The sequence below is a fragment of the Triticum aestivum genome, chromosome 2D (genome assembly GCF_018294505.1).
Source record: "Triticum aestivum cultivar Chinese Spring chromosome 2D, IWGSC CS RefSeq v2.1, whole genome shotgun sequence".
NCBI classification, from domain to species: Eukaryota; Viridiplantae; Streptophyta; class Magnoliopsida; order Poales; family Poaceae; genus Triticum; species Triticum aestivum.
The window spans coordinates 554,732,973-554,750,260 of NC_057799.1; positions in this window are offsets into that span (position 1 = coordinate 554,732,973).

Here is a 17,288-nt window from a genome sequence, read left to right on the forward strand (position 1 = left end):
ATGGAGCGCCGCCGTGGCTGCAATGAAGCTTCACCGGAGACGTCGTCATGCGGTGTCGATGCTTTTTTGTGCTTGGTGTGGCCATGGCCATGGCTGCAATGGAGTAGCACGCTGGTGCTCCCGGAGCGCGCCCCAACGATGCAATGGAGCGCTGCCGGTGATGCAGCGATCGGCGGCGGCTCTTGAAGATGTGTTGCAGCGCTCACCGGCGGCTTCGGTGCCGCGAGGTCGCAGGACGGATGTGCCAAGGGAGCTGCGTTGCTTTGGTGGAAGGCGATCAGAAGAGGAAGCCGTGAGGAGGGCTGTGTTGCTTGGACGAACGGCCACCCAGCGCCAAATCGGACGGCTACGCAGGCGGATGATTTCTTAGAGAAATCATCCGGCTGATTTGTAGCAGTCGCCATATAAATATCAGTTTTCAATTGAGTTTTCCACGCTAGCTCATCTCCCCCACCTGACCTAGACCTAGCAAGGTTTTCTTGATCAGATCAGGCAAGCATCTCATCTCATCTCGGCGACCAGCCATGTCGTCCGTCGCCAGCCCCGGTCGTCTGTCGCGGTCGGCCTCGAGGATCGTGGCCAAGCCAGCGGACGGGTTCCATCTCCTGCGCATCGACGGCTACTCGTAGACCAAGACGATCCTCCCCGGCCAGAAGCTCTCCTGCCAGGAGTTCCACGTCGGCGGCCACAACTAGCGCATCGACTACTACCCCAACGGCCGCGACGAATCCAACTCCGGCACCATCTCCGTCTATCTCCAGCTGACCCACGCCACCCAGGGCCCCCAGCAGGCGCGGTACAAGTTCAACCTGCTGGACCGGGCCGGCGTCCCGGCGTACGAGCTCCCGGCTGAGACAGGCTCCTTCACCAGCGTCTTCCCAAACGTCCACGCTCCCTACAACCCCGCCATCGGCGACGGCGACGGCGAGGAACCAGGGCCAGGATGCGGCCATGACGAGTTCATCCGGAAGGAAGAGCTGGAGAGGTGCCGCGGGGATCTGATCCGTGACTACTGCATCATGATCCGGTGCGACGTTGGCGTCACGCAGATTAACCTTTCTTGGCTGGCGCAAGACGAAATTATCAGGGACGGGCAGCACTACGCACCCCCGCTGCACGACCTGTATGGCCCTCCTCGCCGGCATCCGCACCAGCGCCAGCATCGTCGTGCGGACGACGACGAGTACGTCAAGTGGTGTGTGACCCAAGAACCTGGTGGATCACTGGGCCGCCCCTATGGAGGAGAGTATTACGAATAAGAATTACAGTAGTAGAAGAAATTTTACTTTTACTTCCCATGTTGATCCTCTTATCCTATATATAGGCTATTTATTACACTACCAGAATAACCTTATATGCCTACGGCCTTATCTATGCCGACGGCTGCCGTAGGCATAGATAGAGCTATGCTGACGGCCTGGGGAATACCGTCGGCATAGCTCCATCTATGCCTACGGCAGCCGTAGGCATAGTAAGGCCGTCGGCATACATCGATCTATGCCTACGACAGCCGTAGGCATAGTTAGGCCGTCGGCATAGAGGTGGCCCTGGTGGCCCGGGGACAGACGGTTGGCTGACGCCATCAAATCTATGCCGACAGCCCTGACGGCGGCCGTCGGCATAAATATCATTTGTTTTTTTACTAGGAGCTGCCACGTCACAGAGCTATGCCGACGGCAGCCGTCGGCATAGCTCTGTGACGTGGCAGCTCCTAGTAAAAAACAAATGATATTTATGCCGACGGCCGCCGTCAGGGCTGTCGGCATAGATTTGACGGCGTCACGTGGCGCCTCCTGGTAGCCCCGAGAACTATGCCTACGGCATGGCCGTAGGCATAGGTATCATCTGTTTTTTATTTTAAATTATTTTTGTTTTTTTAGAAGTTAAAATCTGAATGATTTAAATCTAACTTATCTAAACTTAAACATTCACAAATTATACATCGACTTGGGGTAGAATTTTCCATGGATTATGAATATCCAGTTTTTTAGTATGTTAGAAATGTGACCTCATGTACTTTTGCATATAGGTCTTTATACTTTGTTAAAATCATAAGTAATTGATACTTGGATCGATTTTGACAAATTTTATATGTTTTTTATCAGAATCTTGAAAGGATTTTGTTGCTATGCTATGTTTCAAATTTGAACAAACTTAAATCATGTTTGCTTCAAATTTACAGAAAACACCCTTTTGTTTTGATTTTTTTGTATATTTTTCATTCCTTGGCCAATCGAGACAAATTTTATATCTACATCCATCAGATTGTTTCAAGGATTGTGGTGGCAGGCGCAAACACCCGGCAACCGGCTCCGGAGTGTGACCCCTTCATGGACGACGATGCCGTCGGCACTTGAAGGGGGAAAACGGCCACGTTGGGTCGACACGGAGGGAATCTTATGTCCAGGGGCCTTCGGGGGCTAGCTATGCCACCAAATCTTGTGCTGGGTCCTCTTACATGTTTGGAAGTGTGGTGTCGGGTGCAAACACCCGTCATGCGGCTCCGGAGTGTGACCCCCTTCACGGAAGGCGCTGCCGCCGGCACTTGGAGGGAGGAAACGGCCGCGTCGGGTCGACACGAGGGGGGTACGATGGTGGGTTGGGCCCAGACCTTGTTCTGAAATGTTCCTATGGGCTGACCTATCACAACCAGGTGGAAAAGTCCGTTGGTCAAAGGCCGTACGGTGGAAGTCAAAGGCCTAGATCTCCGGGTCAACGGGGCTAGGGTTAGGCCGGTCGGGGGCCTTCGGGGGTACCAATGCCACCAAAACATGCATATGTGTCTTAATATATGTATACAAGTGTGATGGAGGGTTGAAAAAGCCAACGGAGCAACGGGCAGCACACTTCCTTCACAAAATCGGACACGTTCTCTCTCGATAATCAGATACTACCTTGGAGATGGTGTAGTTTACAAGCGGCCTCCGGTCAGGCTTCTGCGAAACATGCTCAAACTTTTACCACACCCTACAAGGGCCATATGACTACACCATGCCAGGTCCTGAGGATTTCCGACATCGTATGGTTTCCCGTGGATTTTAACGGCTAGATCCGGCATGCCGCCGAGGTACATTCGCCTCCCGGTGGTGGGGCATGCCCCTCCTTGGGTTGCACTAGGCCTACAGATACCGCAAATACATCATATATGATTTGCCAAACCACTTTTGGACATCATTTCAGGTGGCCGCCGTGCAGATATGCAATTTCCCGCATTGAAACCCTACGGATGCAGTAAATGTCTCAAATATTGCAGGCGGGCCCGAAAAGTGCCATGTACTGGCACGTGTCATGCAAATGGCCCCCTTTGAGAGCACAAGAAGTTTCGAGGTCAACAGAGCAACGGGTAACGCACTTCCTTCACAAAACCGGACACGTTCTCTCTCGATAGCCAGACACTACCTCGGAGATGGTGCAGTTTACAGACCTCCGGTCAGGCTTCTGCGAAACGCGCTAAAACTTTCACCGCACCCTACAAGGGCCATATGACGACACCGTGCCAGGTCCCGAGGCAATACGCAGCTCCGGAGTGTGGCCCCCCTCACGGACGCCGATGACACTGAAGTAATGTTTTGCAATTTTGGTGTTGCATGAATATTCTTGAACACTCAGAGCGTGATCAATTCAGTGTCATCCCGCACGCAGCTTCGGAGTGTGACCCCCATCACGGACGACACTGCCGCCAGCACTGGGAGGAGGGAAACAACCACGTCGGGTCTGCGGTCTTCGGCGGCTAGCAATGCCACCAGAACTTGCGTTGGATCCTCTTACATGTCTTAATGTGTGGTGGCAGGTGTGACCACCTGGCACGTGACTTCGAAGTGTGACCCTTTCATGGATGACACTGTCGCCAGCACTTGGAGGGGGGAAATGGCCACGTCGGGTCAGCCCGAAGGCAATCTTGTGGTGGGTTGGGCTAATACCTTGGTCTGACATGTTCCCATGGGCTGAGTTATCACAACATAGATTCCGAGCCGGAAGAGGTCCACAACATGCATATCTCGTGTAACATCGTACTCGTCGTGCATCACCCACCCATCGCAGAGGAAGATATATGATGTTGACCATCACACGTGTTCATGTTCGGCCTCACAACCCCCTCCGAGATGCATGTGTAGCAGTTGTGAGGACGGCGATGACGAACGCCGGTTCTTCCTCGACCTCCACGACGCGAGCCTACAATTAATTTGAGTTTCGTGTTTCGAAAGCCGAATGAAACGTGTGGGCTCTGCTCGACACCATGCCGTGTTCCAAAAGCCAGACGAAACATGCGCGCGGTGCTTTCGAAACCCAACCCATCGGTCCGCCAAACATATATTATTTCCTTTCGTTTTCACCGGGAAAAAAACAGCCCGCTAATGAAATCAGAATTAGAAAAAAAAATTGTCAAAAGAGAGAGACCCACACACTCAATTTCAGTTTCACTTATTCTCATTGGTGGATCCATTTGTGCCACGGATTGATGACTTGGCTCACATCCTACCGTCCATTTGTGCCCAGGAATCCCACAATCCCACATCCATCCATCCATCCATCCGACCCACCGAACGCACCAGCACACACTCTCTCGCTCGAACCCACCCAAACCCTCGTCGCCTCCTCTCTCCCCCCCGAACCCCTCTCTCCCTCGCCGCCGCCGCCACCCACGCCGCCCGGTTCCGGCGAGCTCCGGCCGCGCGCAGCACGCCGGCGAGATCCCCTTGGTCCGCGTCTGCCTTACCTCCGTGCAGATCCGCGGCTCCCCCACTGGCTAGGGTTTTGCATCCCCTTTTGTTCGCCGGGATCCGCCACGGCAGGCCACGGCGAGGCCAGAGGTGACCGGATCCAGCACTAGTAAGCCCCTCCCCCTCCTTCTCCGCCCACCATCTCCTCCTCACCTCACCTCACCTCATCTTCTCTTCTCTTCCTTCTCTGCAGGTCGCCATGGGCGTGCCGGCGACGACGGCAGGAGGGGCGCACCTCCGTGGGGCGGGACGCCGCCATGGAGATGGATTCCCTTTCCCCACCACGCAGCGGCCCCATGGAGCCTCCCAGCGCCCCAAACACTAGCGGAGAGAGAGGAGCTGCTCCTAGTACAGCACGCCATGGAAGGTTTTTTTTGGGTCTTTTTTTGTTCTTGTTTCTCTTCCCGATCTAAACATGTGGAAGGCCCTTTTCCTCACCATGATTTATTCATCTCCCCTTCCTCTGTTTTGTGCAGGTTGCTCTAATGGCGAAGCTTCTGCTGCAGGACGCCCTCCACCCCTCCCCTGCAAGTATTGGTTCAGTTTTTGTGTGAAATTCGATTGTCATTGTGCTTTTTGATGCTTGCTTCAGAAAAATAAAATCATGGATAGATAGAAGATGGAAACAGTGAGCTTCCTTTCAAGTTAGTAATACTAAAAATCATTTGGCTCATCAATTTTTCATGTCTTGTGTTAAATCCGCTCCATTGCAATCTGGCTATGTATGGATGGTTTGGTACAGTTTGCCATGGACGAGTATATGTAGTTACGTACACATGTGCTCTGCCGTTTTAGTTCTTCTTGTGTTGCTGCACTTAGTCTAGAGATACAACAACATCAGTTAGGTCCATGGATGGATGGATCAACACATACAGCTAGCAGTGCTAGCAACAACAAAAAAATAACCTTGTTATTGATTCTGTTGACGCTAGCATGCTCTGTTAGTTTTGGAGCCCAACCATGGACTATACGTACTAAGCTAGCTCAAGCACACACACAGGCAGCTTGATTTATTTCTGTAGATACTAGCAGCAGCACGCGTGTCTCCTATACTAGCTTGCTTAATTTCTGTACTAGATCAACGACACTAGCACTTACTTGTTTGTTAGATTCGGAGCAGCAGGCATCCTCCATGGACGATGACGACAACCAGGTCATCCACCGCCACAACGACGCCCCGCACATGGTCCAACTCGACTACAACATCCTCCACCGCGTGACGGCGACGTGGTCGTGTGCGGCATTGACTACAACCTCCTCTCCTGTGAATCCGTCTCCTACCTCTAGCTCCCTCTCTTGTGCTGCTATATTAGTACCTTGCTCTGTTTCATGCGCATGGGTGATTTTGTTTGTGCTTGCCGTGCTTGTGTCATGGAAAAGATCATTTCTATTTATTTGTGCTTTGTTTTCTTTATTATCACGAGTTGCAAAATTAGTAGTGGGAAGTAAACTTTTGTTAACTAGTTGGTTGAACCAATGGAACTACTGTTATATTTGATTTGTCGCTCAACTAGTGCTGCAATGATGGGTTCGAATGATTGCATGACCCTACTGTTGGTCTATCATTGCAATTATCTTGGTCTTATAGACGTTATTGTTCCTGTCACATAGCACATGCTAGTTTCTTTATTTTGGCTGGCTGATGGTTCTGTTTGTTCATATGCATAAGTGCTACTGTTTCTTTGTTATCTTATAAAGGATATAGTCCTTCATTTGTATATAGCTGTAACTCTCTTATTGATCAACATATACTGATTCATCTCTTTACTGCAATTACTCTGTGTAGTTCATGATTTGCTCCTGTAGTGGTATAAAATTATAGTTTCTCTTTCAAGCTGGTATCTGTGTTTGATATATGCTAGTCTTTATCTAAATACCATGTATTGCCATTTCTTGTATGGTTTAGTACATCATCTACTGGTGGTTTAGTTATATGGTTTAGTTATGATGGTTGCATGTAGTGATAACCCAAGCTTAATTGAGGGATCCTAATTTGAGTTGATCTTTGGGTTTGGCTTTGATTCATACTTTGCTGGCTCTACTTCTGTCTTGGGTTATTCCTTACTGCCAATTGAACCTGTTCCATTGGCCCGATTTACGTAGTGTTGGCTCTCTTCTACTGTTTCTTTGATCAACTTAACCTGATTGGGGTTTGACTAATGTTTCCAAACTCCTAAGTGCTAGCTCCTACAGCAAAGGCATTTCCTTTAGGGGAATGGTACATTTTAACCTTCATCAAGTTTTTCCTGTTTGTGGTTTCTTGTTTTGCAGGTTGATGAACTGGAAGAAAGAAGCAGAAGATGAAGAACTAGATAGTTTAGTGTAGGTTTAGTTCAGGGCTTTTCCTTCTTTTATTTCTTTTTCCTCAATTGTAATTCCTGAATGCTTGTAATTGACATTTATAATAATATAAGTCTATTGTTTCTTATTCAGACCAAATAATTTTAATGTTTCATTTATTATGAATGTAATTTCTTTTATTCAAATTTTGCAATATCACTTGTATTATTTATTTATGAATATAGCTTGGAGCTATGCCGACGGCTTAGCCGTCGGCATAGATGTGCTACTAGCTCATACATGCCACGTGGCAGCTCCTGATAGCTCTTGGTCGAGGACTATGCCTACGGCAAAGCCGTCGGCATAGTTTTGCATCTATGCCTACGGCAGTGTCGAAGGCATAGTCCACGACCAGGAGCAACCATGAGTTGCCACGTGGCATCTATGCCTATCCCGATGGGAAACTGGCCTGTGCCGACTGCCTGGGCCGTCGGCATAGTAGGTCATTCTGGTATTGTCACAGCCTTAGATCAGCCTTTGTTTGACTTTGCTTGCTCATCATGTCATCATGTTTAAATTCAAATGAATTTGAATTGGGGATGTTCAAACCCTAGCATCAAATGGAATTCAAATAGGTTCAACCTAAAAATATTTTCAATGAACCCGAAATGCCCTTTAGAAATGTTCATGATTTATGGAAAAAGTTGAAAACCTTAACCAGAGATGATACACATTTTTCCAGGACATTTTTGGTCTTTGAATTAAATCAACACTAATTGGAGTATAATTTCCTACAAATACTTTTGTAACTCCAATAATTCTGAAAACTTGTGAGTGGCCTGATAATTAGGCTTTCTTTGGAGATTTCGGCTTTTTTATTATAGCAAATATCTTGGTATGCGCGTTGCTAGGGAATAAAACAATGTCCAAGAAATCTCACTAAATATCAGCAGGTTTATACTCCCTCCGTTTCTAAATACAAGTCTTTTTAGATATTTCAAATAGGTTACAACATACGGATGCATGTATGTAGACATATTTTAGTGTTTCAGATTCACTCATTTTGCTTTGTATGTAGTCACTTGTTAGAATCTCTAGAAAGACTTATATTTGGGAACAGAGGGAGTATATGTTAATTGTATCATTCACCGATTAACATTGTCGTCTTCCTTCAGCACCGTTATGTCTCTCTGGTGTTATATACTGTGGGAGGGAGTTTGCCGGTTTTTTATCGCAATTAGAACGTTCTGGCCCCGGTCATGCTCAAATCCTTGGTCCGCCACCATGTAGAATCATCCCATAAAAAGAAAACTTTCAATGTTATGAAAAAAAGATTAATTACGTGCAGGGCAGTGGCTAATATAAACAGGAGGAAGCAGAAATAAGCGGGTCTAATTACTATGTGGTCTAATTTATCACAAGAAAAATAGTCAATAACGGCTAGTTCAAAAGTACTATATGTACAACGTCGATCTTGAAATGATCGATGGATCATGGGTCGCAAATAAGAGAACACCAGGTCGCTGTGATTACATGTACAGATAAATACAGTAGATTACTCCCTCGCAAAATAATAATAATACAGTAATTACCTTGTGTCAGCTGCTTCCATGGTGCGACGCCAAATGAACGCACCGGAATTGCGCTTTATTATTTTATTTTATTTTATTTAAGAGAAAAGACTCAGACAAGCCCTGCTTTTATATAAAGCAAAAGAGTTCAAACAGCAAAGACCACCTCCACAACGCACCAAAGTAACAGGCGATGAAAACTACTAAAAAAAACTCCTCTACGGTTCAACAGCATCAGGTACCGTCACAACAATGTAATTAATAGCGAAATAGTTTTACTAAACCTCAGTCGACCAAGACTTGATTATGTCTCCGTCGGTGCTATATCCGTGACATTTTACATTGAGATCTGTGCAAAATTTTCTTCTTAGGCTTTTCTTTTTCTTTCTTGCAAATTATGTCACTTGACTGATTACATCTCCGTCGACGGAGACCTAGCCACACTCATAGCAAAAACATAACGAGGTCTAGGACTTGACCACGAGATAAACTTGTAGAGCCAACTTGTGACATCCGTGCTACTCCCTTTGGCCCAAAAAAGTGCCGGTGACTTGGTACAACTTTACAGGATGTATAGATGGTAGATAAACTGCTTGCATGGTGAGAAACTGAGAAGTGCCATCCTCTGGCGGACTCACTCGTCATTGTCCTCTTCACCACGGTTCAGCTTTTCAGCGAAATCGCCATGGTCATCTGCAGCGGCGGCTTTGGCCTCGAGATACACCTGGTGGCTGAGCCGCGATCTCCTGACCACCTGGTCGTCGTCGAGCTCGACACAGCCCTTGGTGATGTACTCGGCCCGAAGCATGGCCTGCTTTGCGGCGAGTTTCTTCCTCACATCGTTGAAAAAGTCGACGGCGTCGTTCCACTCGTCCTTGTGCGGGTTGTGGTCGTCGTCGTCGTCTCGACGGGGGAGATCTGTAGTCATGGCCTCATGGGAGAGGAGGTATTCCACCTCCTCCGGCGGTATCACGTTCACGTACGTCCTTTCCTGGGCTGTCGTTGCATCAGCAGTACCTTGGGTCAACGTCGCCGCACGGGTCGTCCCATCCTCTCATTGCAGTCGCAACAGGAGCAACCGCTCGTCGTGGGTAGCAGGCCGCCCGGTTCGCAGCAGGAGCCGCACTTCCTGGCTGGCAGCGCAATGACTCCACCGTTGGCCGTCGGCGACGCTTCACTGCTGCGCTGACACCGTTCACGGTGGTGCTTCAACGCAGCACCCGCCTGCCGCCGGTGATATGATATTTCACGGCGGCGCGGCAGTGCTCCATCTCAACACCTTGACGACCGCCCCATGCTTCACTACAGCGCCGTGATGTTTCGCTGCAGCGCTGATGCCGGCGCGGCGGTGCTCCATCGCAGCACCTCGACGACCGCCGCATGCTTCACTACAGCGCCGTGATGTTTCGCTGCAGCGCCGATGCCAGCGCGGCGGTGCTCCATCGCAGCACCTCGACGACCGCCGCATGCTTCACTGCGGCGCCACCACCGCGCGGCGGTGCTCCATTGCAGCACCGGCTGCTGTCGCACCACCATCGCAACACCCGATGGCTGCCGGCGAAGCTTCACTGCAGCGCGACAACCGTGCGGCAGCGCTCCATCGCAACACCTGATGGCCGTCGGCGAAGCTTCACTCCAGTGCCACCACCCCGCAGCGGTGCTTCATCGCAGCACCGGCTGATGTCGCACCTCCATCATAGCACCCGATGGCCGCCGGCGAAGCTTCACTGCAGCGCCGCCACCTGCTGACCCTCGTCCTAGCTCCATCACAGCACCCACGACGCACCGGCGCCTTCACTATAGCAACCAGCCTGATTTGTTGCGTGACGGTGGGCACGAGCTGCCGGAGCGTAGAAATCCGTGAATACCGTGGCGAAGATCCACGAGTGGGAGAAACGTAGGGGATGAAAAGCAGAGGCGGGGATGCAACGCGGAGGCAGCGGGATGCAACACGGCGGGCGACGGGATGTTGTGACGATGGACGCGGCGGTGTGAGGACGACCTGCGATGAAGCATGCGACGATGATGACATGCTGCGATGGGGATATGCAGCACGTCGGCCACTGCATGCAGCACGGCGGCGGCGAGCTGCTGCTGCAACCCAGTCGATGCAAGACCATGGCGGATGCACGCGACGATGACGGAGCACGCGGAAGAGAGAAGCGAGTGTGGTCATGATAGAGACCATCCGGGGAAGAAACAGTAATGCTACACGTACAGGATTATACAGGCTTTTACAGGTTGACTTGAAAATAATGTGACGTGGAAGTTTGTGATTGGATTTTAGTTGTCAAAGCAGGCCCCACCCCCTGAAAATCAGGGGGGCAGTGTTTAGTTGGTTGGAAGGTCCTCGTACGGGCCTGTAGGTGCTCGTACGTTTAGCATTTTTGGGGAAGAAAAGGAGATCCGGCTCGGGGGAAACGTTAAGGAAGCGGACCATGGGCGGTGGATGGGCTTCATGGGAACACGTGGTGAGCATAGGAGGCGGTTTGCGCGAGACAGAAATCAGCCAGCTTAAAATAAACGTTTTTCCAAAATTTAGATGTGATTTAGCAAAACAGAAAATACTATGTATTTAATTGAAAGTTACCGAGAATTATATTTAGTTGGAAGCTGTACGAATAGTTTTAGTGGGAGAGTTTCAATGCTTACGTGAATATTTTACGTGGAAGTTGTTTTTGCGAAAGCAGCTTATTATTATATTCATATAAACGAAGGAATCAAGATTCTAAAAGAAGCTAATCCTTTCCTATTTCTGTTGCTCCGATGACAGGTATGGTGTGGCAGATATAACATCATGAGTGCCGGCCGGCCAAAATTACACACAAACACATCTGACCAAACGTAGTACTACTAGTAAAGAATCAGTAGCAGGAACCAGAGGAATTACTACTGGTAGGCGATCAATTTCACAAGCGCTTAACTTGGGAGAGGCAACGTACGTAGTTCACCAGCAACTGCAACACAAAAGCATGCGCCTGGAATGGTAGCAGCGCGCGCACAAGCTAGTCGAGCACCTGTATGTCTTGTCTATGCTATATATAGTTGTCGATCGGCACGAGTGAAACACTCCACGCTCGCCACCCGGAAAGCAAGCACGTCTCAGCGCACACCATGAACCGCATAGCTGTCTGTAGGACTTGCATGCAGACTACCTATCCACGGGGAGGAGCCTTGACATCGGTAGCGAACCGGGCAGGGACCGCCGGCGCATTGCCGCCCAGCTTCACGATTTCGCTCAAGTCTTCTTTCGCCGACTTGACCATGGCGTGCAGCTTCTTGTTCATCGTCTTGCTCGCGTTCGCCAGCGACTCCTTGCTCATGTTCTGGTCGGGTGTTGAAAGTGTCCTCCCTCTTGTCCTGGATCGTGTTGAGGTAGTCGATGTACTTGCTGATCAACCTGTTCACCTGGGGTTTTGGAGACCTGTGCTCAGGCAAGAACTTGAACTTTGGGAGCTTGGATTCGGCAAACTGCACAACAAAAGACAGAACAGAGCATATAAACAAGTACTACCTTCGTCCCATAATATAAGAACGTTTTTAACACTACTGTAGTGTAATATAAAAAACGTTTATATTACACTACAGTAGTGTTAAAAACGTTCTTATATTATGGGACGGAGGGAGTAGCTTTTAACCACGAGTCATGTCCGGCTATGATAGAAATCAATCGCTGATCAGTCGTACGTATAGGTTTAGGGAAACATGCAGCTCCTATGTATACTCGTGTACACGTGCAATCTTTGCATCAAGAAAAAGGTAACAAAAGGAGGGATTGGCGGTTGGTGTACGTGCCTAATGTTGGCTAGTGCAAGCTAGCGTCGCGTGGTAAGCTCGAGGAATCCATCCAGCAGGCAGCTAGCCTGCTTGGCCTATTAGGCCTTGTACAATGGGAGGTGCTTAGGGGAAGTGCTTAGGGGAGGTGCTTAGAGAAATAAACCAGACTTTCTTTAAGCATCGGTGTTTATTTGTACAGGATGGACGCTTAACTAAGCGTCTCTCCGGTAGAAATAGGCACCGATGCTTCAGAAAATCTCGGTTTATTTTTCTAAGCACCCCTCCAAGCATCTCTCATTGTACAAGGCCTTAAGCTGCTTCCGTAGCACTAGCCAGCGAGGGTACTTCATATCGAGGAGCATCGGCATATTGAGGGAGAGCCGACGCATCAGTTAAGTTGTTGCGAGTATATATCACACATGTACTAGTACTACGTACCTTGGACTTGACGGGGAGTTCCCGGGGCTGATGGTTGGTGTTCTCCCAAAGGTCGTCCGCCATCGCGTCCTATGACAATAGCAATAGCAGAATTGTCATCAGGAAGTAGCTAGTGAAAGCAACAACAAAAAACATGCAATGCGCATCGGCTGGCAATTCATCCATACTCGTACCAAATACAGAAGCAAAGCAACCATGTTATCTTATTTGGGGCAGTCGTATGTATGAGCAAGCATGCATGCCGAGGCAAAGTGATCAAACCAAAAACATTTCCAAATGCAATGCAGAACCTCTTGTAACTAATGCAGGGATCATGCCTCTATCAGTTTCAGTTTTTTTACTAGTAATACCCTAAAACAGCAGCCCAAATGTTATCACCTATACCAACTAAATTCAGGAAGGAAGTAACAATAATGGAGGTGTGATGTGTTGATATTAATCACCTATTAAACGAACCAATTCGTGCAGTTTATACGAGGTTCCTAGTGCACGTACTAGTTACTTATATGCCTCACACAGGATTTCATCCATGATTCTGGATCATGTGACTGCCTATACAACCCGGAACTGTTTGCATCCATGATTCCTGCAACTGGCCTGGAACTTGGTGTCCTGGATTTCAGAGCTAGCTGCAGGCAAAACCTCGCTGAATCGCCCTAAAAAACCTGAAATCCAGGCCAAAGCCTCGCTAAATCCCCTAAAATAAACTGCCACCTGAATGGATCGGCAGACAAAAGCACCTCGCATCCGGATTCAAACCAACTCCATCACGGAAACGTAGAACTGGTGCGACATTCATAATCCTCGCAGCACAGCACCGACGGGAACCGGATCCCCGTCGCACTCGAAACCTGCACGGGGCGCAGCGACGGCACTCTCGAAACTTCTCATGGTTTCCGGCTAGCGGAATCGAAGCCCCAACGAGGCGCACAGACCAACCGAAACCAAATCGAACCGCCGTGCTCCAAGCTCGCTCACGGATTTGACGTGAAACACGCAGAAATCGAGCCCCCGCGCTCCAATCCAAGCTCGATCGCTCACCGATTTCACCGAGCCACGCACAAATCGAACCCCCCTACGTGCTCCAATCTCGCCCATGGATTTCACTCGAGCCACGCACGGATCGAACCCCCGCCAGCGCCGCGTGCGTGCGTGCGTGCGTGCGAGGAACTGCTCAGAAATCGGGGTCGGCGGGGGCTCGGGGAAGAGCAAGCAGCGAGCGCGCGGAGACCACGGCCGGCAACGGCGAGCATAAACCACACGAAGGGGAGGATCCTCACCTGCTCCGGAGGTGGGCGCGGCCGGGTGGGTGGGGGGCGACGTCGGCTCGATTCGCTCCGAAGGCGCAGGCGCAGGCGGCAGCGTCCAGGAGGAGGCCGGAATGGAGGAGACGCAAGCTAGTGGCTGGCTGCCTGGGGTTTTGGGGTTATATATCAGGCCGAGTCGGTGTGCACTGCACTGCACTCGTGGGCCGCGCGCGCTATCCGCGGCCCTGTGTGGGGATTTAGTTGGCCAAACGCAAATTAATTGCCACTCCAGTAGGATTAAACGCCATTATTATTCTCGGTCAAAAAAAAAGAGAGACTGGCTACTCCTAGATTCCATTTTTTAACTACATTACACACTCCCTAAATCTAATCAATTAAGTATTTACTCATCACTCAGCAGATCTATTTATTAGCTTCATTCGGGAAAAAACAAAGATGGCTCGAGCAATATACTACTCCGTCCGTTCTTAAATTACTTGTCGCGGAAATGGATGTATCTAGAACTAAAAGTGCGTCTAGATACATTCATTTCTGCAACAAGTAATTCGGGATGGAGGAAGTACTGCATGTAGCCAGCTTTGGGTGAGGCAACATGTACCCTACCAGCTTTGGGCGAGGCAACATGGACGTGTTGATCCACGAAATGTGTGGTTGGACTCACCTCCAGCTTCTATCCTTGAACTTTTAGCGGACCATGTAAGTGTTGTTTGATATTAATAAAGCTAGCCATGACGGCTTTTCCCTCAAAAAAGAAAAAGAGCGGTACAAAAATACCACATCACACATCCATGAAAGAAACACCAGGTTGGGGGTCCAAACACATCTATATCAACATGACCAAGACAACCCTAGTAGAAAACAGGGCTTTGGTTCGGCCAGAAAAGAGCATTAATCCCGGTTGCATTACGAACCGGGACTAATGTGAGCATTACTCCCGGTTCAAGCGGCTAGGGCACCGTACAGGCATTAGTCCCGGTTTAAATGGGACCTTTAGTCCCGGTTGGTGGCACGAACCGGGACTAAAGGGTGCGATGCCCATTAGTACCGGTTCGTGGCACGAACCGGTACTAAAGGTTAGACCTTTAGTCCCGGTTCGAGCCACCAACCGGGACAAATGGGGTTGAGGCATTAGTACCGGTTCGTGGCACCAACCGGTACTAAAGGTCAACCTTTAGTACCGGTTCATGGCACGAGCCGGTACTAATGGTGCAATTTTCAAATTCAACCCCCCCCCCCCCCCCGTATCGCCATTTCAGTTTTGTAAAAAGCAAAAGAAAATGATAAAAACTTCAAAATTTAAAATCCTTCGAGATGTAGTTATGTTACTACATGTACTAGTTAGGAAAATTTAAAAACTTAAAAATGTAAAACGGCTATAACTTTTGCATACGATGTCAGAAAAAAAAGTATAATATATCAAAATGTTCAGCAAGAAAATCCGCATCCGATTTTGACAGCCTGCGGCCTGTTTGCAAATTTTTAGAATCCTCAAATTCTAGAAGGAAAAAAAGTTACGCTCAAATTTCAGTTTTTTTTAATTTTCGTTAAATCTGGTCAAACTACTTATTCAAGAAGTATTAGTGTTACTAATTATTCAAGAATATTAGTGTTACTAAATAATTATTTCAGTTTTTTTGAATTTTGGTCAAATCTGGTCAAACTGTGGTCAAACAATGGTCAAACTACTTATTCAAGAAATATCAGTGTTACTAAATAATTATTGTTTTTTAGAACGATAGTTTCAAACTCAAACAGTGAAATGTGTGACTTCATGCTCAAGCTAAACTCCTGAGGGTTAATAGGATTGACATCTTACTATTGTCAGGAAACAACAAGTGCAGACTTGGAAACGAGGGAGAATAGAACCCGAAAGTTAAGCGTGCTCAGGCTGGGGTAGTGAGAAGATGGGTGACCGTCCGGGAAGTTAGATGATTTGGAATGATGAGGGGTGATTAGAGATTAGAGGTTAAATTGAGTAGTGATTAGAGATTAGAGGTTAAAATAATTCAGAAATTTGAAAATTCGGGAAAAAAATTCATAAAATTTCCTTTAGTACCGGTTGGTGTTACCAACCGGGACTAAAGGTGGACCTCCATGCAGCGGCCGCGTGGGAGGGCCTTTAGTCCCGGTTCTGGAACCGGGACAGATGACCCTTTTTCTACTAGTGCAACAACGGCTTCAAGGCTTGACGACACAAAAAACTGTCAGGGCTTGGTGATTGTTTGATTGCCACAGGTAGTAGGTGCTCCGCCTTGGTAAGCTGGACCTCTCTCAGTTGTTGGCCACTGTTGAGGGATGCATCCATCACCGGGAGGGTCACGGAACCATCCTTGTCTCCTGTCTGGTGGCGGTGTACCACCGGGGAGCTCGCTCTTTTCCTGACCGGGGCAAGGTGGCATGGTGGTGGCCAAATATAGCTGTTTGGGGGGGTGGGGTGGGGGGGCTCGGACTTGGGGGAGTTCGGGGGTGGGGAAGGAGGTGCCTTCCCCCGCTCCTCTCAAGTCTGAGGTGGGGATGGCGTCAGGGCCATGGTTGTCGAGGTGGCGGCCTTGGAGGTGGGAGCCATGGTGCTCATGGGCGGAGCTCGCGTCTCGGGTGTTGGGTGGTTACCATGGTCATGTTGGCGGCGTAGTGGCCAAGGTACGAAGTGTGTCCTCGTGGCTTGTTGTACTACATCTTGGATGCAAAGAGGGCTTCCTGGGGTGAAGACTAGCTTTGGATCTGCCAGGTCGACGGCGGCGGCCCCTATGGGCGTCGTATCCTTCTTGAAGGCATCGTCGCGGTTCCTTTTCGTCCTCCATGTTGCTCTGGGAAAACCTTAATCCCTAAATGGAAGGTGGCGGTTGCCATTCCTGAAGGCGTCGCCTTGTAGCATTCAATTCATCATGCATGACTTCGTCTCTTCATGGTGACTCCCGCTCATGGTGAATGACTTCAAAAACTTCAGGTGGTGCCCTTCTTCTTACATGCAGTTTGCTTGGAGTGGATGTATCTTGTCTTGATTGTGTGTCATGTGGTGTCGAGTTGTATGAGCTGGGTTGTACGTGGGCAGTGCTTTGTTTATAAATCGGAGCGCATGCCTTTTTCGCGGTAATAGACACATTTCCGCTTCAGATCCAATTGGTACTTGATTTTAAATAGGATTGTCCTGTGTTAAGTAAAATACACCAAAACTTCTTACCTAGTGCTCATCTGAGAATTGATTGTACATGGTGACAAGATATTTTTCCTAT